The sequence below is a fragment of the Chionomys nivalis genome, chromosome 3, assembly GCF_950005125.1.
Source record: "Chionomys nivalis chromosome 3, mChiNiv1.1, whole genome shotgun sequence".
NCBI classification, from domain to species: Eukaryota; Metazoa; Chordata; class Mammalia; order Rodentia; family Cricetidae; genus Chionomys; species Chionomys nivalis.
Genome location: NC_080088.1, coordinates 57,820,769 through 57,844,101, shown reverse-complemented (window position 1 = coordinate 57,844,101; position 23,333 = coordinate 57,820,769). Strand labels below are relative to the sequence as shown.

The following is a 23,333-nucleotide window of genomic DNA, read 5'->3' as shown; positions in this document are numbered from 1 at the left end:
CTATTGTCCTCATGACAAGTTTTCTGCCTTGTGTTTTCAGGACTCTCAGATGTCAGAAGTGGCCAGCAGAGAGCTCCACGCACAAGCACAAGAACGACTTGAACACTATTTTATGGGAAGGGCCATAGAAGAAAGAGCCCAGCAGCACAGAGAAGCTCTGATGGCTCAGATCAGCACCAATATTGAACAGTTAATGAGTATGCTCTGCTTCCTTCTGTTTTATAGAAGGAATAACCCACGCAAGAGATGTGACATCCAAGTCTGTATAAGGACAATGCCACAAATAGTCTTTATCCCGCGGGGGCCACAGGACTCAGACTAGGCAAAGGGCAACTCTGTTGCTGCAGTCGGAGGCCCACGCGTGATCCTGCTGGTGCTAACGGGCTGGGAAGATGAGAAGGGAGAGTTGATCCAGGAGTCAGAGGTGTTCGCAGGAGAAGGAACCTGGAAGGGAGTTCTGGAGGAAAAACCTGGGGTTGGCTGTGTTGGGGTGTGTTTGTCGCTGCGCCTCAGGAATGTGAACCAGAGGGTGAGCCCTAGGCGACTGGAGAAAGTATTTGCCTGGTTTATTTAAAGCGCTGCAGTTGGTCTGTGGAGAGAGGACCGTGTTGAGGCTGGACAGATATTTAAAATCATGGATAATAAACACGTTCACTTTGGGAGATAGTTGGAAGTTCTCCAAGCACACAAAGGACGACTTTCCCGATTTGAGCACGGTGACAGCGGAAGAGTCTCTAACAGGGTAGAGTCCTTCCCAGAGCATGAGTTAATAAGGGTTGGATGGTCAGAATGGCTGTAAAGGGTCAGGTTCCGGAAATGTTCTGCTACAAAAAGTGAGACGGTTTGGAATTGGTAGGGGGGAAAATGGAAAATAGCTGAAAAGTTTCAGGGGCTGAAAGTATACCCAAATGGTAGAACTCTTGCCTCCAGGAGGCCCCGGCTTGAAGCGATGTGTGTTCATAACACTGCTTTTACTTCCTTGATCCTGGAAAGACCGTTTGATGCTTCCTTCTTAGCTCCAGTTACATTTGACTACGCTGTTCCTGAACAATTTTAATTGCATATACTATAGGTAAAACACTTTGAGCCTATTTCTAAGTGTATTTATTTTATGTTTATTGAGTATATCTTACGTTTATTTTAGATAGTGTGAATACCTCTGTAGATATGCCACATATGTTTATAAAAATATAAAATACAAATTAAGAGAATTAAAAAATAAAAAATATGGCCCAACTCAACAGACTTTGAAGATCACATAGAAGATTCTTCCTTGGTTTCTCAAGATGACTGTCGGCATTTCTGAGGATTCCCACGCTTTCGTGGTGTGGACTTTTCATTCTACTGTAATATAGCCGGCCCTTCCTAAAAATAATGATCTTTTGAAGGTTTCCTTTTTAACTTTCTCACTGACTTTTAAAATTCACTTCTCCTTCCCTGCTGCCCCCACCCATTTCGATTAAAGAGATGTTGATACCACCCTTGTTTATAGAATATCATTAGCTTTTCTTGATTACCTATAGGAATAAGTTATTTGTGAGACTTTGTGTTTCTTTGTTTGTTTGTTTATTTATTATTTATTTATTTAAATTTTTCAAGGCAGGGTTTTTCTGTGTAACCCTAGCTGTCCTGGAACTAGCTCTTGTAGACCAGGCTGGCCTTGAACTCATAGAGATCTGCCTGTCTAATCACCCAAGTGGTGTGATTAAAGGCATGTGCCACCACTCCCGCCTCATATTTTTAAAATAATAATTGTCAATAGACAATGAAGGCTTTGAGAAAATAATTTATTTTTATTTTTGTTTCTGCTTTAAATTTTATTTGTATGACTTTTTGCCCACATGTGTATCTTTGCACTTTGTGTGTGCCTGGTGTCTTAGAGTCTAAAAGAGGGTGCCAGATCCCCTGGAACTAGAGTTACAGATGGTTGTGGGTGTCAGGAATCAAACCCAGGTCCTCTGGAAGAGCAGCCAGTGATCTTAACCACTGAGCCATCTCTCCAGCCCCGGACTTTTTATTTGAATCCATTGCGCTGCTTCCTGTAGGTGTCAGGTCTTGTGGCGGGGTGTGTGTGGTGAGCTTGGCAAGCTTGTTTTTATTTGCTGTTTTATAGAAGCGTGGCCTTACATGGAGCTCTGTTTTAGTTTTCTGATGGTGATTCTGGTGCTTGTAAAATGAAAGCAGCCCACTTTCCTTTTGTGAATTTATTAGCACAGTGTTTTCCGTCTGCTGATCCTTACGGGTGTATTTGCCATTTGTATTTTATGACGAGCCTCATAGAGAGGAATTACCGTCTTGCTCCATTTAACTTTCCTACCCTTGGAATTCCAGCCTTTGAGCTGCAGCTCTCGGCTGCGTGAAAGATGCCCTCCCAGATGCATGCTTCAGTTGCAGTTAAAGATCCTGCTCCAGAGCCAGGAACTGCATCAGTTGTCTTAAACTGGCCCTTCTTAGTCTTCATCTTAAGGCAGAGGAACTGATGCTGACCAGGTAAAGCGACCTCGGAGCACAATGTGATGAAGCCACTGCGTGCTGAGCCGGAAAGCTGTTACTCGCTCCAGATCGGCATCCCCTTCCCATCAGCCTCTGGGATTTCTTTTTCAATCAGTCCATCTTATCTTTTAATGATAATGTGCAAAATATTTAAGGTCTAATGCTCCGGGTGGGCACGGGCACACGTGTTGCACCCTAATGTGCTGTGTCTTTACATTTCTCTAAAGAAATTCTGGCCTAAAAACAGTTGAGGAATTCTATGCCTGAGATTCCAGTACTTTTCTCATTAATCCAAAAAGTAGGACCACCACAGTCCAAGCTACTTAGAGAAAGAAGTAAGAATGGGTGGAGCCAGCAGGTGCAGTACAGATGGAGCTGGGGATTGGTTGGGGAACCGGAACTGAAAATGATGGAGAGCAGCCAACTAGGTAAGTGTTTCTAGGTCGGGGTGTGTGACAAAGCCTAGCTTTAAGTCTAGAAACTCCTTTATGAATATGGTAATCACCCCGAGTTGATTACCACCCAGTGCATGCCTGAATCTCACCATCATATACTTTATGGACTCCACAGATATGTGTCAATAAAAATAAGAACTAAAGTTTCCTTATGGGTATCTCTAAACATAACTGTTTAACAGTTTCTGTTAATTTTTCTTTAAATAAATACTTCTCATTGATAAAACACAGATAAAGAAAACCACACTATAAAATATACTGTTACATAAGTTACTGTGACAGATATAACTCCACTGACCATTCTAGAAGCCCATCTCTGTGCTTTCCTTTTAGTTTTATTATCGGTTTGGGAATCTTACTTGATCTGTCTTCCGTCTTTTCCTTACAACCGTCTATTGAGAAGCATGGGTCCTGCGGCTGTGGAGTTGGACACTCTGCAGGAATGCACATGGGTTATGTGGTTCAGTGTGTTCCTCCGTCCTCTGCGTTTTCTACAGATGTAGCAGATGGTGCCTGAGTTTCCATCCTTTGGCAAGACTCTAGAAGGTGGTTATCGTCTTTGATCAGGAAGTTCATAAAGTCTGGACTTTGCTTTGTTATCAGCTGTTGACTGATCAGTGTCTAGATACCTTGATCAGGGCCTGAAAATGTTAGAACAGTTGTTTTTTTTCTGAATCATTTTGTGGGAAGGTGGTACACACTTGTGCCTCTGTGTGTGTGTGTGTGTGTGTGTGTGTGTGTGTATGTAAGGTCAGAGGTCAACCCTGGGTGACCTTGGGAGTCCTCCACCCTTGTTCTTTTGAGACAGGATCTCCCTGGAACCTGTGCAGGTCAGATAAGTGAGCCTGGCTGTCCAGGGAGTCTCGGGATCCACATTTTCGGTGCTAGGATTCCAAGTGTGCTGCCAGACCTGGCAGTCTGTGTGCCGTTCCCTCATCTACTGTGCTCGACACACTGATTAGTGAACAAACACCAGTTGGTGCTGCACTTTGCTTGGTTTGTTGCACACCCGTGGCTACATCTGTTTCCTCTTGAATGGGCACTGCTGAAGCCACATTTGGTGGTGGTCATTGATTTTGACTGTTGCTATGTTACCTTGGGGGTTGATAGGAAACTTGATTATACAGGGACTTTTTTTTTTTTTTAATTTTATTTTTTTTTATTTTTTATTCTTTTTTAATTAAAATTTCCACCTGCTCCCCGTTTCCCATTTCCCTCCCCTCCTCCCAAATATTGCCCCCTCCCCCCACTCCCCTCCCCCTATCCCCACTCCTCTTCTCCTCCCCCCACACCATTCCCCCTCCCTCTCGATACTGAAGAGCAGTCCAAATTCTCTGCCCTGCGGGAAGACGAAGGTCTTCTATCTACGTCCAGGAAGGTGAGCGTCTAAACAGGCTAAGCTCCCACGAAGCCAGTTCATGTATTAGGATCGAAACCTAGTGCCATTGTCCTTGGGTTCTCATCTGCCTTCATTGTCCGCCATGCTCAGAGAGTCCAGAATCAACCCATGCTTATTCAGTCCCAGACCAGCTGGCCTTGGTGGGCTCCCAATAAATCAGTTCCACTGTCACAGTGGGTGGGTGCATCCCTCGTGGTCCTGATTTCCTTGCTCATGTTCTCCCTCCTTCTGCTCCTCATTTGGACCTTAAGAGCTCAGACCGTTGCTCCAAATTGAGTCTCTGTCTCTACCTCGATCCATCGCCAAATGAAGGTTCTAAGGTGATAGGTAAGACATTCATCAGTATAGGACAGGGTCATTTCAGGGTCCCTCTCCTTAGGTAAGACATTCATCAGTATAGGACAGGGTCATTTCAGGGTCCCTCTCCTCAGTTGCCCAAGGTACCAGCTGGGGACATCTCCCTGGACACCTATACAGGGACTTTTTATTGTTGGGGGAGGCAGTGTTCCGATCAGGTTGCACACAGGTCTTTGCTGTTCCTCTCCTTGCTTTGCTCTTATCTGGGGATCTAAGAAGCACACAAACATTCCTGCTTCCCTGCCTATTGCCATCTTCTGAGTCCATCAGTTGGTTGTTTGCTTATTCCCAAGAGGAGCATGTAAAATGTAAAGATGAATGATAAGTTATATTCTGATAAGCTATAGTCTAGTATGAATTTCTTTAGGAGATTTATACAGATCTTTATGAAAGATTACTGATGGTGTTCAGTCCTTTATTAAAATTAATCGTAGATGGCTGCGAGTGTGCATTAGCGGTAGAGTGTCTACACAGCATGCACAGGCCCTGAATCCTCAGCATAGGGGCTTTGGGGGCAACTCCTCTGAGCACAGCCTTTGTCTTATGGGTTTAATTTTCGTTTTACTGATTTCTGCTCTGGGCTTTATCTCCTTTTCTCTGCTTATGTTGTCTTTTGTTTCTTTTTCTAATTCTGCACAGAACAAGTATAGGATACTGATTCCAGTCATTTACTGCTGTAAATGTTTATACTCCATATTGGATAGTGACTCTCCACTGACACCACATGGTTTATCAGGAAAACTACATGAAAGAACGGGGTTCAGGGAACACATGAAAAGGGAAATTTTCTTAGGGTTTCATTGAAAATCAGAAAAGGATCAATCTTTTCTATTTCACTCGCAGAGATGCTGAACCGATTGTCAGGATTGGCGAATGTTGTTTTACATGAATTATCAGGATGTGATGCTGACCAGAACATGACAGCTCCTTTTTTTTTCAAAATATTTACTTATTTACTTTTTATGTATACAATATTCTGTCTGCATATATGCCTGCAGGCCAGAAGAGGGCACCAGACCTCATTACAGATGGTTGTGAGCCACCATGTGGTTGCCAGGAATTGAACTCAGGACCTTTGGAAGAGCAGGCAATGCTCTTAACCACTGAGCCATCTCTCCAGACCCCATGAAAGCTCCTTTTAAAGCTGTGAGTAACTTTGTCCAGATCCAGAATAACAAGACCTCTGCTGTGTGTTGTTCTGAGAAGAATACCTTAGGCTAGAGGGATGTGAGCATCCTCTCTTATGCAGTAGAAGTGATGTTTAAGAAAACCACTGCCACTCTGTAAATGATCCTCTGCTAAGGACTATTAGTCCGAGAGCTGTGGGGACAGAAACCAAGTGTAGATGAGCTGGGAAAGATGGGTCTCTGTTGTCTGCTTAGCCAGTTTAGTACTGTCTTAAGAAGTTATTGTTGACCCATGGGATCCCCTCTAGAGCCAAGTCTCTTGCCACCCCTAAAATGACTCACTTAATGTAGATATCTTCTTCCTTGCTCCTATAGCTGCCCTTCCTCCATCTCCACCCTCCCACTCCCCCAAACTCTACCCAGTCTTTCCCTTCTCCCTTCTCTCTCTCCCTCTCCCTTTCCCCCAACCCCACCCCTACCCCAACCTGCATGCTCCCAACTTTTGCCCGACAATCTTGTTTGCTTCCAATTTCCAGGAGGATCTATATATGTTTTTCTTTGGGTTCACCTTGCTATTTGGCTTCTCTAGGCTTGTGAACTATAGGCTTAATGTCTTTTGTTTATGGCTAGAGTCCACTAATGAGTGAGTACATACCATATTCATCTTTTTGGGTCTGGGTTATCTCACTCAGAATAGTGTTTTCTATTTCCACCCATTTGCATGCAAAATTCAACATGTAATTGTTTGTTTTTACCACTGAGTAGTACTCTAATGTGTATATATTCCACACTTTCTTTATCCATTCTTCCATTGAGGGGCACCTAGGTTGTTTCCAGGTTCTGGCTCTTACAAATAATGCTGCTATGAACATAGTTGAACAAATGCTTTTGTAGTATGATTGGGCATCTCTTGGGTATATTCCCAAGAGTGGTATTGCTGGATCCTGAGGTAGGTTGATTCCCAATTTCCTGAGAAACCGCCACACTGATTTCGATAGTGGTTGCACAAGTTTGCATTCCCACCAGCAATGGATGAGCATACCCCTTACTCCACATCCTCTCCAGCATAAGCTATCATTGGTGTTTTTGATTTTAGCCATTCTGACAGGTGTAAGATGGTATCTCAAAGTTGTTTTGATTTTGATGATAGCATTTCTCTGATTGCTAAGGAGGTTGAACATGACCTTAAGTGTCTTTTGGGATATCTGCAGATAGGTCCTTGGGCAGCAGAGGAGAGAGTACCTGAACTGCCCTTGTCCCACTATCACACTGATGACGATCTCGAATATCACTATAGAATCTTCATCCAGTGACAGATGGAGATAGAGACAGAGACCCTCATCAGAGCGATGGACTGAGCTCCCACGGTCCAGTTGAAGAGCAGAAGGAGGGAGAAGATGAGCAAGGAAGTCAGGACCGCGAGGGGTTGCTCTACCTGCTGAGGCAGAGTGCCTGTTCTAATGGGAGCTCACCAAATCTAGCTGGACAGGGACTGAACGAGCATGTGATCAAACCGGCCTCTCTGAGTGTGGCTGGCAATTGGGGCAGACTGAGAAGCCATTGATAAAGGCACTGGGACTTTTTTCTACTGCATGGACTGGCTTTTTGGGACCCTAGTCTATTTGGATGCACAGCTTCCTAGGCCTTGGACTTCCCACAGGGCAGGGTTTTTTGCCCTCTCTTAAGGAGGGAGGGGGAGGGAGGTGGGGGAGTGGGGGAGTAGGAGGGGAGTGGGAGGAGGGGAGGAAATGTAAATTTTTGATTGGAAAAATAAAAATAAAAAAGAATGTAATTATCAAAAAATTGAAAAAAAAGAAGTTATTGTTAACATACTCCTCTTCCCTCTCCTCCCCTTCCTCCTCCTAGGGACATAGCTCTTGTTCCACAGGAAAGTGTAAAGAGTAAATGGGACTAGGGCACCATTTTTGTTTGAAAACCTCTGTTTATTTCTATAAATTTGTCTGTTTTTCTTATAGTTTGCATTGTATTTTCCAACCCTTAAGGATTCAAAAGAAGTCCATTAGCTTTTTCAAAGACAAACGGCAAGCTAAATAGTTAAGGGCTTTTGTTTTGTTTTAATTTTCAAATAACTTACTTTAATTTAATTTATTTTGTTTGAGACAGGATCTCATGTATACCAGGCTGGCCTCCAACTTGTTCTGTCACTAGCCAAAGATGACCTTAGGCTCCTGATCTTTAGCCTCTGCCTTCTGAGTGTTGGATTCTAGGTGTGTGCTGCCATCCATGACAGTTGATGCAGGACCAGGAACTGAAGTCAGGCCTTGTGCACGTGCGACCTTCACCAGCTGAGCCACATCTCCAGCCCTCGGCTCAGCTCTAATTTTAAATTTTGGGTTCTTCCATTTAATTCTATGTAATCCTTGACTCCCTTTATTTTCCTCTTGGATAAAATTAGGATAATAAAAGTTCTGGGGCTGGAGAGATGGTTCAGCAGTTAAGAGCACTAGCTGCCCTTCCAGAGGTCCTGAGTTTTCAGTCTCCATGGTAGCTCACAATCGTCTGCAATAGGATCTGGTGCCCTCTTCTGGCCTGCAGGTGTACATACACAGTACTCATATATAAGAGAAATCAAGTTTTAAAACAAATCCTCTAAATTAGACAAAGTACTATATTGTAATGGCAAGGATAACTGCTGTGGGATTAGTTAGGGCTCAGTTTCAAAAGAGAGGAGTTGGCCAGTGATTGAGGTGAGGATGGAGCAGTCCCTGCAGAGAGTCATTGCCTTTCCCCTGTGCGTTATTTTTATTGCTGTCTGTCTAAATCTCAGGAATTACACCAGGAATTTAGCATGGAATTGAATAATAGCACGCAAGATGATGTTCTGGAACGCCTGGCTGAAGCCGAGAAGTTAGTGGTGGAGCTGAAAGACACAATTAGCCAGAAGGATGCTCAGCTCCAGCAGAAGGACGAAGTGCTGCAGGTATTGTCGTTCGCTATTTGCTAAGCATTTGATAAAGACAGGTCATCCGCTTAGAGCATTAGACCTGCTTCTTATTCCTAAGTGCTGTAATGCTCTGCCTGCCGCCAGCAAGTTGTGTGCTAGGTAAACTCGTTTATTGTCTTCATTGCTCTACGGCAGGAGGAGTGTAAAGCTGCTGATAACAAAATTAAAAAAAAAATAAAACTTCATGCAAAAGCGAAACTGACTTCTTTGAACAAACACCTCGAAGAAATGAAGGCACAAGGAGGGGCAGCTTTGCCTACATCTACCGAACCTTAGGCAGCGGAGCTGCTCTCCAAGGTACAGGAACTGGATAGAGACTGGGTGTCCTCTGAGCCAGGAGCCCTACCACAGCACATCTGCAGTGGGGAGATGATACATCAGAAGCGCTCCCCTTCCCTGAGCCTGTGGTTTGCTTGGAGCGAAGGCCACACTGGGAGAGCAAAGGCATACGGAAATGTGGGCCTGAGCTGGCAATTGTTACCCAGACTCCCAGTGAGACTCTCAAAGGGCCGACAGGAAGACACGAGTTCTGGAGTGAGACAGAGAGGAGAAACATATACTTTGTGGATGAGTTTGATTATTGGTTAGAACATTAAAAACTGTGATCTCAGCCGGGCGGTGGTGGCACATGCCTTTAATCCCAGCACTCGGGAGGCAGAGGCAGGCAGGCAGATCTCTGGGAGTTCGAGGCCAGCCTGGTCTACAAGAGCTAGTTCCGGGACAGGCACCAAAGCTACAGAGAGACCCTGTCTCAAAAAAACAAAACAAAAAAACAAAAAAAAACAAAAAAAACAAAACAAAACAAAAAAAAAACTGTGATCTCTAAGGTTTTTCCCTGGCTCTGAAATCCCTTTATTGCTTAACTAATAAAGAATATTCTCTGTTTCTGTAAGTGAATAGTGGTTCATTAATGTTTTATGAACTATGAGCTGAGTTGCCTGGCCCACCCTGGTGTCCCTGTAAGGAGGCTGGCAAGGTTTACAGAGCAGCGTCTAGTCGGGATGCAGAGGGACTAAAGCTGTCTTTAGAGGGGTGTGGCATTGCTCCAGGTGTCCTCTTCGCCTTTCTGTTTGGAGCCACACTCGGGTATCTATGTAGAGAGCAGGGACCTCCAGGTTTTGGGGGCGTGTGCAGATTACACTGGTGCTGTTGGGCCACTGTGGCCTCGACTGCCCCTGCCCCCTATATTATGTTATCAGAAATGTTCGTTCTGAGGGGAGTTTTTCAAGTTCTGAGCTACAGCCCTTGAGGGCACTTGTTACCTCCCAGTGCCCTGCTTAGCCTTGCCTTTCAGGGACATTGCTGTTCCTTGTCTGCCCTGGGGATGTGGCTCAGGAGAAGAGCACCCATGCAGTGTGGATAAGGCCCTGGGTTTAGCCCCTCCTACAGCAGGGGCACGAGAAGGAGGGGAATAGAATAGGGTTGTTTAGCATTGCAAACTTGGTTTTAAAAGCAAGTAATTTCTTTCAATTCTTTTCCTCCTCTATGGTTCCTGTGATAACTCTCTTCCCTGGCTGTGGTGGCAGGCACTAACCCTTTCCTTTTCATGTTGATTCTTTCAGACTTCCCTTGAGTCGCATTGTCAGATTTTTTATTTATCCATTTTCTACTCTGCATTTCACTCTAGCTTACTACTTAGCCCCCAGGCCTTAGACGTGCCAGCATCTTCTATCATCATTCCCTTTCCGTGTTCAGTAAACGATGTCCAGCCGTCCCAGTCCGCTCCAGCTGTCAGTCACAACAGCCCTGTAACCATGGTGTGCCATGGTGTGCTTAGCGCAGTGTGCATGTGTGTGGCAGGGACATGGACGGACAGCGACAGACAGAGAAGGGTATCAGAGACAAGAAGAGGGTGTGTCAGATCCCTCGAAGCTGGAGTGACAGGTGTTTGTGGGTTCTAGGAGCCAAACCCTAATCTTTGTGGTTGTAGAACAAGCTTTCTTTTTTTTTCCTTTCTTATTAAAATATTTTATAAAAGTAGCTTTCTCTGAAACAAGTTATAAAAGTAAAATTGCAAACTTAGAATTCCTGTCCACAAGACAGGAGAGGGAGGGTGAAGCAGATTCTCAGAGGGGACCGTGGAAAGTAAAGCTCTAACCAGCACATGGGGAAGGCTCTACCGCTGACGGTGGAGTTCCATTTCAGGGCAGACACACCATCTCAGTTTCCAGAGAAGATACGCCTTTGAATCAGAACATGATTTGGATAAAAATCATGCATTTTTAAAATGTTGGTTACTAATTAATCCTTCTCTCTTCCCAAAATCATAGTACGAGGCAGAATAAATTTTCAGCGAGAGAGCTGATTTTACACACTCCAAAATAAAAATAAGTGGAGCCGTATGGTAGCAAAGGTATCTGTAAAAAGTGACGGTTAGTCTTCGGTATCCTGACAGCTTACTGGGAAGTCAGGGGCAGGGCCAGCTCACATATCCAGGAAAGGATGAGAAAGTACGGGGCCTCCCAGCACTGGTCAGTCTAGCCTCAGCTCAGGGGAGCTATGAGGAGGGTAGGCCCAAGGTGCATCACAAGCACACCCACCAGATCTCCCAGAGTCCAAGAAGGGCTTGGCTCATCCTAGTACCCCAGCAGCTGCTTGGCTTCTTCACTCTGTGCCTGCAGGGTCTCACTGCATATTTCTGCAGCAGTTCCATTTTCTTCCTCCGTACAAGCACCTCCTCCATCTCCTGCTGCGACGGCACCGGAACGTGAGCAATGAACTTCTGCTGACCATCCTCCCCTGCCTTCTCCTGGCTGCCTTCCTCATTAGACTCCTCTTCGGGACAGCATAGATGTTGATCTCCTCTTCCTCTTCCTCCTCCTCTTCCTTTTCTCCTCTTGCCAGCCGAGCCTCTCTCTCAGCTTTCCATTTTCCCACCAGCTCAGCTCTGAGTTTCTTTTCATACTCTTGTTCCAAAGGCACAATAACTCCATCATCTTCATCCAGGTAACCATAGTATTCAAAGTCAATCGCCTTCATGAGCTCAGCACGTGTCTTTCTGGGAGGAGGGAGGGGGTTCTTTCTCAAATAGCTCTCTGACACCAGCCACGGTTTCCTGGGACTTCTTTACCTTCATGATCCAGCATTTTAGGACCAACTTTCCCATGGTCAGGACCACCCAGCTCCTTGATTCGAACCTCCCAGTGTCCTTTCTCCCTTAGTAGCTTGTTAATTTCATCATTCAGGTCTCGAATTTGGAATTCCCCTAAACCAGCATTCTGAATCTGAGCAACTTTTTTCGAGATCTCTCCAATGATCTGTCGTCTCCATTTCTCAGCTTTGGGCAACTCAGTACATTCAGAAGCAAGAAACGGTCTTCGTTCCTTGACTTTCCCCTCTTCCAGCTGAGCTTGACGAAATCTTGCCAGGGCGGTCATGGCCTTTTCTGCATTTCGGGCCATGGTGCCGGCGAGGGCGCCCAGGCGCCGGGCCGCAGAATAGCGTGCCTTGCAGTCCGGGACCAGTCGGGGCTAGAACAAGCTTTCTTAAACTCAGCTATCTTCCCAGCCCAAAATTCATCCCTTTTTGTTAGTTTCTTATTCTTGCTTCTGTTGTTGTTTAATTTTGTTGTTGTGGTTGGTTGATTGGTTTTATTGTTTGTTTGATACAGGTCAGGCTTTCTATGTAGTTCTGACTGTTATGGGGACTCTAAACCAGGATGGCTTCTAACTAAGAGAGATCCTCCTGCTTCTAGCTCCTGAGTGCTCCTATCACTTCGGTGAAGATGTAATTAAATGTCTCTAAAAGGAAAATAGTGTAAAAGATAAAATATATATTAATTATACCTCTTAAGTAAGCGACTTCAATCTATTGCAATTTTCAGCATGATAAGAATTCCACAGAAGAGACGAGAGTAGAAGAGATAAAACGTGAACTCCGGGAGAAGGAGAAATTAATTAGCCATTTGCGAGCCCAGCTTCACCAGGCGCACTCAGAACAAGCGGTGAAGGTAGGAGTGAGTCACCTCGTTATTATAGCTTAACAGATCCCTACCAGCCAACGGCTATCCATGGTCAATGCCTCTTTCTCGACAATCAGTAGCGATCTCCCATCAGTCGGCTCCTCCCTTACTTCCACGTCTACTCATTTTTTAGTGTTTGTATGTGTGCGTGCCCTTCTCCGTTGGCATTTGTACATACTCAGTGTATGCTTTCATATATGGACCACGTGTTCTCAGAAACTCTGGAATTGCATGGTTCACAGCATTTGATCAGCTCCGATGCTTCCATTTTCTTCCTAGCAGGTTTCTGTTAACCTTTATTTTTGGTTGTGTATTTTTTTTAATCAATTTTGATTAATAGTTTTTAGATTATCTTTTTTTCTTATTTAACTCAAGGCATTCCGTTTTGTGTTTGCTTTCTCTTCTGAAATGAGTTTTATTTTATATCAACTTTATGAATTTTATTACTTTTTAAACTTTTCTAATTTTCCTTTCCTGTCCTGTACATTTTTCTTGAACATGTTTAACTCTGAAGTAAGTTACAATGTCTTTCAGCATATTGTTCTTTCCTTATTCTTCATGATTTTTGTTGTTGTTTTTGAGGCAAGGTCTCACATTGTAGCCCAGTTTTACCTTGAGCTTGTGGCAGTCCTCCTGTCTCAGCCTCTTGAGTGCTGGAATTATAGGCATGAGCCACCATGCCTGACTTTTTAATGATATTATGTAATTGTTCATTTTCTGTGTGGATGTTTTTGCTTGCATGGATGTTTATGCACTGCATACCCCCAGAGGTCAGACAAGGACATCAGATCTCCTGGAACTGGACTTACAGATAGTGTGGGTGCTGGCACCGAACCTGGATCTTTTCACAAGAGCAGCAAGTGCTAGTGCCACCGGACCTTTGCTAAGCCTCTAGCTATGCAGATCTCATATGGGAGTCTTTCCTGTGGGTGGCCTGCATTCACCCATGATCTGTCGCTTCTCTTCTAAGGCTGACTACCACCTATTCCTACAAATTCTTCTTGGTTACCTTGGATTTTTTTCCTGTTCCACAGGACCATCAGATGTAGCTCTAGTGCTGTCTCCTTTTTATTTTGCAGTCTCTAATGCCAAGAAAATCCTGATTTTCATGGTGCACCCTCAACTTGTTTAGCCCATCTTTTGTAGGATAGTTTCCTACATATTGTTACTGTTGTCCATGTTTTTCTGCTCACTGTCTAATTGGTCTGTCTCTTTGCCATGCTAGCTTTCAAAGAAATTGAAAAACATATTGCTATTGCTTCTGTCTTCTTCTAAAAAATCTTGGCAATTCAATGATACATTAAAAATTAGTAAATGAGGGGCTGGAGAGATGGCTCAGTGGTTAAGAGCATTGCCTGCTCTTCCAAAGGTCCTGAGTTCAATTCCCAGCAACCACATGGTGGCTCACAACCATCTGTAATGAGATCTGATGCCCTCTTCTGGCCTGCAGACATACACACAGATAGAATATTGTATAAATAAATAAATATTTTAAAAAATTAGCAAATGAAATTCTTTTTTGCGTTAAAGTGGAAATTAGAAGGAAATATGGTAGGTATTCAAGGCAAACGAGAAAGTCAAAAGAACTAAGAATGCCAACCCCATTGCTTAAGGAAATATTTTCCCCCTTCAGTTGGATAAGAGTTCGGCAGAGATGGAGGAGTTTGTCCTGATGAAGCAGCAGCTTCAAGCAAAGGAAGAACTCAATAGCACTTTGCGGACTGAGCTCAGCCAGACACAGGCAGAGTAAGCTGCACAGGTAGGATGATGGCGCCTCCATTAGGATAAAATCCATGGGGTCCAGAATGGTGCAGGTGGCAAGGCAATCCCAGCAGTCACTTGAAAAGCTTGGTAGATGCAAGTATGGTAGCTAGGATATTAAAGCCAAGCTAGGAAAGTGTGGTACAAGAAGCTAGAAATATGGTAAGCAGTTCATATCTTAGTAGGAAACACCAGAACCCCCCCCCAAAAAATGCCATTTATATTGGTGAACTTGTCATAGCTTTATGATGGCTGTTTTTATTCCTTAGGTCCAGATACTCCATTTTAATAGCACGCAGAGATTTTGTATCTTAGGAATGGGCTCATGGCTGAACTCAAAAGAAACAGATAAAACAAAAGAAATAAAATTATTAGCTCCATTCTTTTCTGATTAAAATCTTGTTAGGAAGCTATATCTTAACCTTAAAGCTGCTTACTGAACAGAGACTAAAGAAGTGGAGAGGGTATGAGGCTCCTTGCTAATGACTCTAGTACACAGCGTTCTTCTTCATGGTCATTCTGAAGCCAGAGACAGCCTGCTTGCGCTGGCTCCCTCAACTCTGTTTTACTCAGTTTTCCGTAGTTTTCCTTAGAAGATGCTTTTGTACCATGGCATACTTTCATCCCAGAGGTCTTTGCACACTTGCTCGAGGCTGCAGTCATTCTGAAGTCAGTGGTCACATGTGTGACTAGTGTGTTTACCACACATAGAAGGGACTCATTAGATTATAAATCCAAACATCACTAGAATGTCAGAGACTCCACTGGCTTTGGATCCAAACGAATTGATGAACTAAATGGGTTAGTTTTGTTTGGTGGGGAGTGGTCTTCTCTCACCGACCTATTACAGAGGTTCTGACCTTTGTAGCTCTGTGACTGTGAAGACCCAGTGACATCTTTTTGGTCACACCTCAGTTCTTGCTCCTCTCTAAATGCTAGTCTGTGGCTCTGTCGAGGCTTCTCCTCCTATGACAGCATTTTAAACTGAAACAGCTGTTTATAGGTGATGAAATAAATTATTTTGGTAGACGATAAGAGCTGAAAAATTTTAAATGTTTTATTGAAGTAAAATGTAATTGATTGTGTTTTACTCTTTTTATACTTAGCTCTTTTGGGGGCCCACCATGCAGCTCCCAAATAAATACACACACGGAGGCTTATTATTACTTATAAAAGCCCAACCTTATCTTGACTTGTTTCTCTCCAGCTTTTCTTTAATTGAAATTATTCTCACTACCTTTGCCTCTGGGTTTTTTCCTTGTCTGACTTCCGTACACCTTACTTTCACTCTTTGTGTCTTGCTGCGTAGCTGGGCGCTGCCTCTGCCATCCTCCTCTCCTTATTTTCTCTTGCTCCTCCCTCCAGATTTCTCCTTCTGTGTGTTCTCTCTGCCTGCCAGCCCCGCCCGTCCTTTCTCCTGCCTTGCTATTGGCTGTCAGCTCTTTATTAGATCATCAGGTGTTTTAGACAGGCCAAGAATCACAGCTTCACGGAGTTAAACAAATACAACATAAACAAAAGTCACACACCTTAAAGTAATATTCTACATCAGTCAACACACAAAAGTAACAGATCATTGGCATAGCAGGCTACATGTTCACAAAGAGTTGTATAACAAGCGGTCAGGATAGGAAGCCAGGATGTCCCACACCCCCACCAGTCCACCATTCCTCTTCCAGTCACAGGCACCTACCTGAGAACTTATGGAGCCGTTTGCAATATGAACATACTGCTATAGGCCATTGTCACTCGGGATAAGAAATAGTTCACTTTAGAATCTGGCTGTGAGGAAGGCACCTCCCTAGCCCACTCATCCACTAGTTAACAAGTGACTGATATTAGCCTGCTGAGGGTCTGGCCATAACTGAGGACACACGTAAAAGTTTAAGTCACGTGAGCTTAGTCTCACTCCCCGTAGGTCCCAGCTTCTCACTTGAGTGAGATGAAGTTGAGGGGCCGTCACACATGTTTCTCTCTAACTCTGTCTGCCCTCGTTCCTTTGCTGAATGCTAAGGTGTTCTACACAGTTCTGCCTGCTTAGCTCAATGTCTCAGTGCAGTGTAGGAATGTGTTAGAAACCTTAAACGTGTCTAATGGTGTAATGTTAGTCTAGCCTTAGTGGACTGAATTCAGTTAGCCTGTGAGTAAAGTAGAGGCAGAAACTGAGGAGCCTAAGTAGTCTGCGCCCTGCACATCTCTGCAGTGGCAGCCCCACAGCAGCAGTTCCTACGAGCAGTGGTTGTTCCAGTGAGACTCCATGGACACTGGGAGGGCCGTGCCCCTGGGTCCTGTGCCTGCTCCTAACCCCGGAAACCGAGACAGAATGCAGACACCCAAGACGGGTTACGAGTGGCTGATTAGTGATCAAATATTTGTCTTTGTAGTTCATAAGCCTTCGCTTCCAACAAGTTTATGGGTCTGCCCTCGGTTTCTAGATTTTCTAGAGACAAAATGAGAAGACAGTTTTAAACACTGGGGAGATTTGTTTTGTTTGTGTTTACTTGTGTTTGGTGTGCCCTGGGCTGTTCATTCCAGTTAGGAATGCTTTTCCTGTGGTAGGAGAACATGGTGTGAGTCCTCACCCTGGAGTTCGTATTCTATTCGGCCCGCCACCCTCAAATATTAGCTTCCCAAAAATTCACAGCCTTTTCTTTAGTAACACCTTTCTCCCCACATTAAGCAGGTGGGACTCAACACTTGAGACCCATACCTGTGAGCCTTTGTCTAGGAACTGTTGGTACCATGGCCTTGAGTAGTGTAAGCTTATTTCTTTTTTCCATTTGTAAAAAAGGAGGGGGGTCCTTTATCTGCTTCTATCAATGAAGATGGTATTTGTCCAAATGTTTTGTAAACTGAAACTTGATCTTCAGAGTCACAACCACACACAAAGTCATCTAGAGCCATGTTCAGTTACAGAGCACATTGAAATCATGTGTGCTATCTGTGTGCATCCAATACGTTTTCCCACATGTCTCTAGAAAACTGTTTTCTCTGAAGCATTGATGAACTTTCTTACACAAACACTTAGAAAAGAATCCTCAAGGAAACACAAGACTCCCAGCCAAATCCATCCATTCCCTGTGACCCAGGCCTTCTCGTGTCTCTGTGGTGGGTACTCAGGAGGACGTCTCCATGCTACCAATGTATCTGCGTGTTAATCATGACTAAAGTTTAATCCCAATTCTGGTTTCAGAGGAGTCCAGTCCCAGTCAGCTGGTAGAAGCCGCATCAGCTAAATGTTTTCACTCATTGTAAAAAGGTTTTGTGGTTTAGAAACCAGAGGCTTAGATTGCTTTGCCAGGTAGTGGGCAACCAACACTGAACTTGTGCAGGGACAGCTCCCACCATTTCCTGTCCCTCGGGACCTAGAGGAAAGGTTGGCGTTGGGACTGTACTGTTTCCACTTGGTGAGCATCTGGGCTCCCACTTCCGCTTCTCAAGTCCACATAGACACATACGACTTCTGTCTGCGCTCTTGGAAACATGTCCACCCAGTAATACTATTACACACATTTTTAAGTGTGAGCTTGCTCTCTGTCCATACTGAGTTCTAGGGCTTGTTATTCATTAGTAATTTAAGCATGGACCCAACCTTCTGCCCTCTGCTTACATTTCTGGAATAGCCTGTTCTACAGGAATTTTTGTTAGGGGGTTCTGTTTAATCGTTGTTCAGTTCATAGACCTTGGAACCAGTAAAAATAAACCAGTTTCCTGCTATTCTTCCAGAATTAGTTTCCTTTCATAGCTGAAACATTTAGGTATTTTTTCCCTTTGAAGAAGCATACTGCGGTAGGATTCTAAGATAGGTTCTGCATTACAAATCAGGTTCTGCAAGTTCAGGCCAGTGATGTTTCCAGTGATGTGGTCCTGGGTGGTACTCATCCTCTCCCCTGCTCAGTTCTCTCAGCTACTGGAGGAGAAGAATACCCTCTCCATCCAGCTCAGCGACGCCAGCCTGAGTTTCCGCGAGAACCAGCATCACTACAGTGACCTCTCCAAGCACTGCGCTGTCCTGGAGAAGCAGGTGCAGGAGCTGCAGGCGGTAAGGCAGTGGCAGGAAGTGCTCTGAGTGATAGCTAGGGACTGTCGCTTCCCTACACAGTGGAAGGCTCTCAGTTTGCACACACACAAGGTGTCTGAAGAGCTTCCATCACAACTGCTCCGCTGTTGTTTTTTCTAGGGGCCACCAAATGTAGATGATGTTCCAGGAGCGCCCCAGGAAATGAATGGAAAGAGAAAGAGGGATCCGGAGGCCACAGGGGAGCCACAGCCAAGGTAGAGGAGCAGGATTCTCCTCCATCACTTACACTGTGTGCAAAGAAATTGGGTGGTAGACAAGAGAGGGTGATGGTGAATGTGATAAAAAGATCTTGTCTACATGTATGGAAAGATCATAATGAAACCTATTGTTGTGTATGACCAGTGTGTGCTATTTTAATGAAATTGGGTTGTAATCTTGGTGGAGCAGAATTCACCGTATACTCTTAATGAGTCCTAGTATCTGACCAGCGTCACAGAGTGATGTAAAGATTGAATGCGACAGTACCTAACATGTTGTGCGAGAAGTGAACAGTGCTTGTAACACAAGAGCACACATGCAGCACTACAAACGCTGGAGTCACAGCTGCTCCTGCAGGCTCGCATCTCCCCGTAGGTATTTCCCGCTGTAATTGTTCTGTAGCTGGACTTTATGTTAGTTTAGTTTTCCTATTTGGGGAAATGCTTCCGCCTTGTGAAGATGTATTCGAGATCGGGTCCTACATCCAGTGATGCCCTTTGCCTGCCTTTCACCGTCCAGATTGTCTGAAGTCCAGCAGCAGCTCTGCAGCACGAAACAAGAAGTGAGTGAGTTAAAGAAGCTGCTAGAAGAAGAGCGAGAGCAAAGACTGGCCGTTGAGAACGCACTCTCCTTGGCCTGGCCGAGGAGCAGATCAGAAGGTAAGGTGTGGGGAGGCGCTTCCTGCTCCCTCCTCACCCTCCCTGGCCTCGCTCCTGCACATTTCTGCGACCAGGCTCAGGGTGAGTTAAGATCTTAATCTCCCTTGACTTGATGTGGTCCTAGAGCAACTTGAGAGTTGTCATCAAGAAGCAGGGTACCTGTGGAGTTTCAGAAGCCTGTGCTTTCCTGGGTCGTAGGTCGCAGGGGTTAGAAATATTTTTCCCATCCCTGTTACACAAAGAAGCTTATGTAAGGTGTCTTACTTCATCCCAGCAGTAACTATGTGAGGTACAAGCTGGGTTCTTGTGTGTGTGCATGTTGGGGGCAGGGGGACAAGGTCAGATGACAATGTTAGGTGTCTTAGTGTATCCCTTTCTGACATATTCCCCTGAGACAGAGTCTCTCATTGAACCTGGCACTTGCTGTTTTTCAGTGACCATCCTCCTGCCTCTGTCTTCTCCCTAGCCCTGGGACTGCAGGTGCACACAATCAGGCAGCTCTCACATGGCTGCTGGGGTGGAAAGCAGATCCTAATGCGTACAAAGCAAGCCTCTTCCCTCCTGAGCCATCTCCACGACCCCAGTGTCAGAGTCTTTCGAGGGCCAAATGAACGCATTCTCATTACCTGTCTGATACCCAGACCTTTGTTTGCTTGTTTTTGAGACAAGGTCTTTCTATGTAGCTCTGGCTGGCCTGAAACTTGATTTGTAGACCAGGCTGGCCTTGAAGTCACAGAAATCCACCTGCCTCTGCCTCCCAGTGCTGTAATTAAAAGTGTATGCCACCCCACCTAGCTAGGCCAATTGAAATTTTAAAGATTGTAACCTAAGGGAAAATAGAAGACCACTTAAGAAAGAGTGTGGCTTGATTTATTGGCAATGCACTACCTAACCCGGAACTTCCCTTTGCCAGTCACCGGCTTTTGCCCAGCTAGGAGGGCATGGATGTGTGTGATACTGTGGGCCCTCTACCCCGAGTGTGAGTGGAAGGCCACAGCTGTGTACTGTCGTTACTTATTCCACATCAAGGAAACCGGAAGTCACTGTGTGTGAGAAGGTAGTAAGGCTACAAGTGTTCTGTTGCTGGAATCTCCTTAACGTGGGAAGAAACAGCAGGCACCTCCATGTGTGTAAGGGAGTCACTGTGTCTGCCGTCTCTTCCCTCAGAATAAACGGCAGTGGGGGTGTTCCTGCCTTCTTGCAGTGCCTTCCCCAGGGAGCAGGTCTTAGCTGAGATTTCCTCCTTTCCCACCCAGCATATATATAGCTCTTTGTTTTCCACACCATCTAGGCCTTGAGGGCAGGCTCCACGGGAACTCAGTGAAGCATGTGTAGTGGCCTTGCAGAGACTTTCAGACCTATTTGTTCATGGTCGTTTTTCTCCGCCACTTATGAGAAACCTGGTCCATGGGGAGGCTCCAGACCACTTGAGACAGCTTAGTCAGGATGACTCTGGAGCCTGTGTCTGGACCACAGTCACCTAAGGTTAGCCCCTCCCCCCTTTCCTTCCGACTGAGAGCAGAATGGAGGCCAGGTGTTGGTGATGCACACCTTTAATCCCAGCACTTGGGAAGCAGAGGCAGGTGGATCTCTGTGAGTTCAAGGCCAGTCAGGTCTACAGAGCAAGTTCCAGGACAGACTCCAAAGCTACATAGAGAAAACCTGTTTCAAAAACCAAACCAAAACAACAACAAAAATCCCAGAATGGAGAGCAGGGTGACTAAGTACGGCCCACCTGGACCAGGTTCAGATTAAGGCGTTTCCTCTCTGCTGAAGAAGAGAGCGGCCCACAGAGAAGTGTCCAGTGTGGAGATTCCCTGTGTGGGGAAGAAACATGAAGAGGAAGGGGCTTTGCATGCTCCCCACTCCAGTTAAAACGTCTGCCCTGTAGGCAAATGAGTGACAAGACACGCCTTACCCTGTTGTTTGCAGAGGCTACTGAGTAATGGCAGCTTCTCCTTAAATGGAGAATTTCCAGAATGAAGTAATAAGCACATCAGCAGACATCACAGCAGAAGCTGCAGTACTGCAGCTCAACCTCATGCTAAGAGTCCGACAGAATTTCTTGAGTTCTTTTGCCTATTATAAATTGAAAAAAAATGTCGAGTGAGATGGTGCATACCTGTAATCCCAGTCAGGAAGTAGAGCCAGGAGAAACGTAAATTCAAAGCCAGTCTGGGCTACATAATAAGCCCCTTTCTCAAAAACAAAAGACCAGGGTGTGGTGAAGAAGGAAGGGGAGAGAGAAATGGTGAGTTTCTGAATGAAATGTGGTTCATGAGGCATAATGGGCATTGGGGTCTAGGTCTGTTGTTAGTTGAGCTTCCATGGGGAAGACACTAACCAGTATCCCAGCCAGAAGCACTGAAGCCAGGATCCTAGACTGGTCCAGACTGGACCAGAATGGTCTCAACCGGTTCAGACTGGACCAAACCAGTTCAGGCCGGATCAAACCCACTCAGTCCTGACCAAACTGGTTCAGACTGGTTCAGACCAGTTCAAACCGGTTTAGACCAGTTCAAACCGGATCAAACCAGTTTATGCTGGTTCAAACCGGTTCAGACCAGATCAAACCGGTTTAGACCAGTTCAACCTGGTCCAGACCAGATCAAACTGGTTTAGGCTGGTCCCGACTGGACCAGACTGGTTCAGACCGGAATGACTGGGAAGATTCTCATGCAGGGGACATGTGCTGTATCTTTCTCTCAACACAGGCTGGAGCAGAGTGAATGGGATTCAGCCCGGACTCCTATCATTGGTCCCTGTGGTGCTCAGGAGATGTCAGTGTTGATAGACATCCCAGGCAGCAGCTGCCGTAGGGTAAGAGGGAAGGACGCAGGGAGAGCTCTGCGGTGGGACCTGGCTGAGGTACGGAGATGGGCAGTGGTATTGGTGGTCAGCCACTGAGGACACTTTCTTCCCGGATGCCCCTCTGCTATGAGGATGGGATCAGTTGGCTGAGATGCAGAATTACTGGTGAAGAGAAAGAGCCTCAGGTGGAGCTGACCTTCATTTTGTTGTTGTTGTTGTTTTGTTTGTTTCAGACCCGGAGTGGCGCTGGATGGAAGCAGGTTCTGCGTTCACTCTGCCATTCCCAGACCCGAGTGCCACTTCTTGCAACCATCTACTTCCTGATGGTTCACGTCCTCCTCATCCTGTGTTTCACAGGTCATCTATAAACTCCTCACTCGACCATAGCTCTCAGAACTTGTAATTCCGTCATCTCTAATGTCAGAATTGTAGTTTTTAGAACAGCCTTCTCACTTCCAGCCCATCTGCATCTCCTTGGAAAGTTCTCATAACAACAGAGAACTGCATTGCCATATGATGTGTTATAATGTCTGCTCTGATACTCTAATTCTGACATTGGATTAGAATTCCAAGTTAGCTAGAAGTGTTCCCCTTTCTACATTTTTCTCTACTTTAAAACAGCTTTAGCAGAACAAATAAAATGCCCCAAGTTTAGCATCCATGGAAGGGACCTTAGGAGCTTTCTGTTCTCCTGCAGAAATGCTTTGTTCTGCAGAAACTCTCTGTTCTCCTGCAGGAACTCTCTGTTCTCCTGCAGGAACTCTCTGTTCTCCTGCAGAAATACTTTGTTCTCCTGCAGGAACGCTCTGTTCTCCTGCAGGAACTCTCTGTTCTCCTGCAGAAACGCTCTGTTCTCCTGCAGAAATGCTTTGTTCTCCTGCAGGAACGCTCTGTTCTCCTGCAGGAACTCTCTGTTCTCCTGCAGAAATGCTCTGTTTTACTGCTGAGATGCTCTCTTCAGTGTGAGACTGGTGAAACCAGTCTGAGAACCTTTCTGGGTTCATTATCTCTAAGCCAGTCAGGTCACAATTCCGCAGCCCACCAAGATGAGAAGAGCCTGGGTCAG

General features: G+C 45.2%; 2 pseudogenes; one reads left to right on the top strand and one right to left on the bottom strand.

The window, feature by feature from the left end:
• Positions 1 to 5,549: 5,549 nt before the first annotated feature.
• LOC130871277 (golgin subfamily B member 1-like) lies at positions 5,550 to 22,753 on the top strand (annotated as a pseudogene).
• LOC130871777 (pre-mRNA-splicing factor ISY1 homolog) lies at positions 10,780 to 12,259 on the bottom strand (annotated as a pseudogene).
• Positions 22,754 to 23,333: the final 580 nt, after the last annotated feature.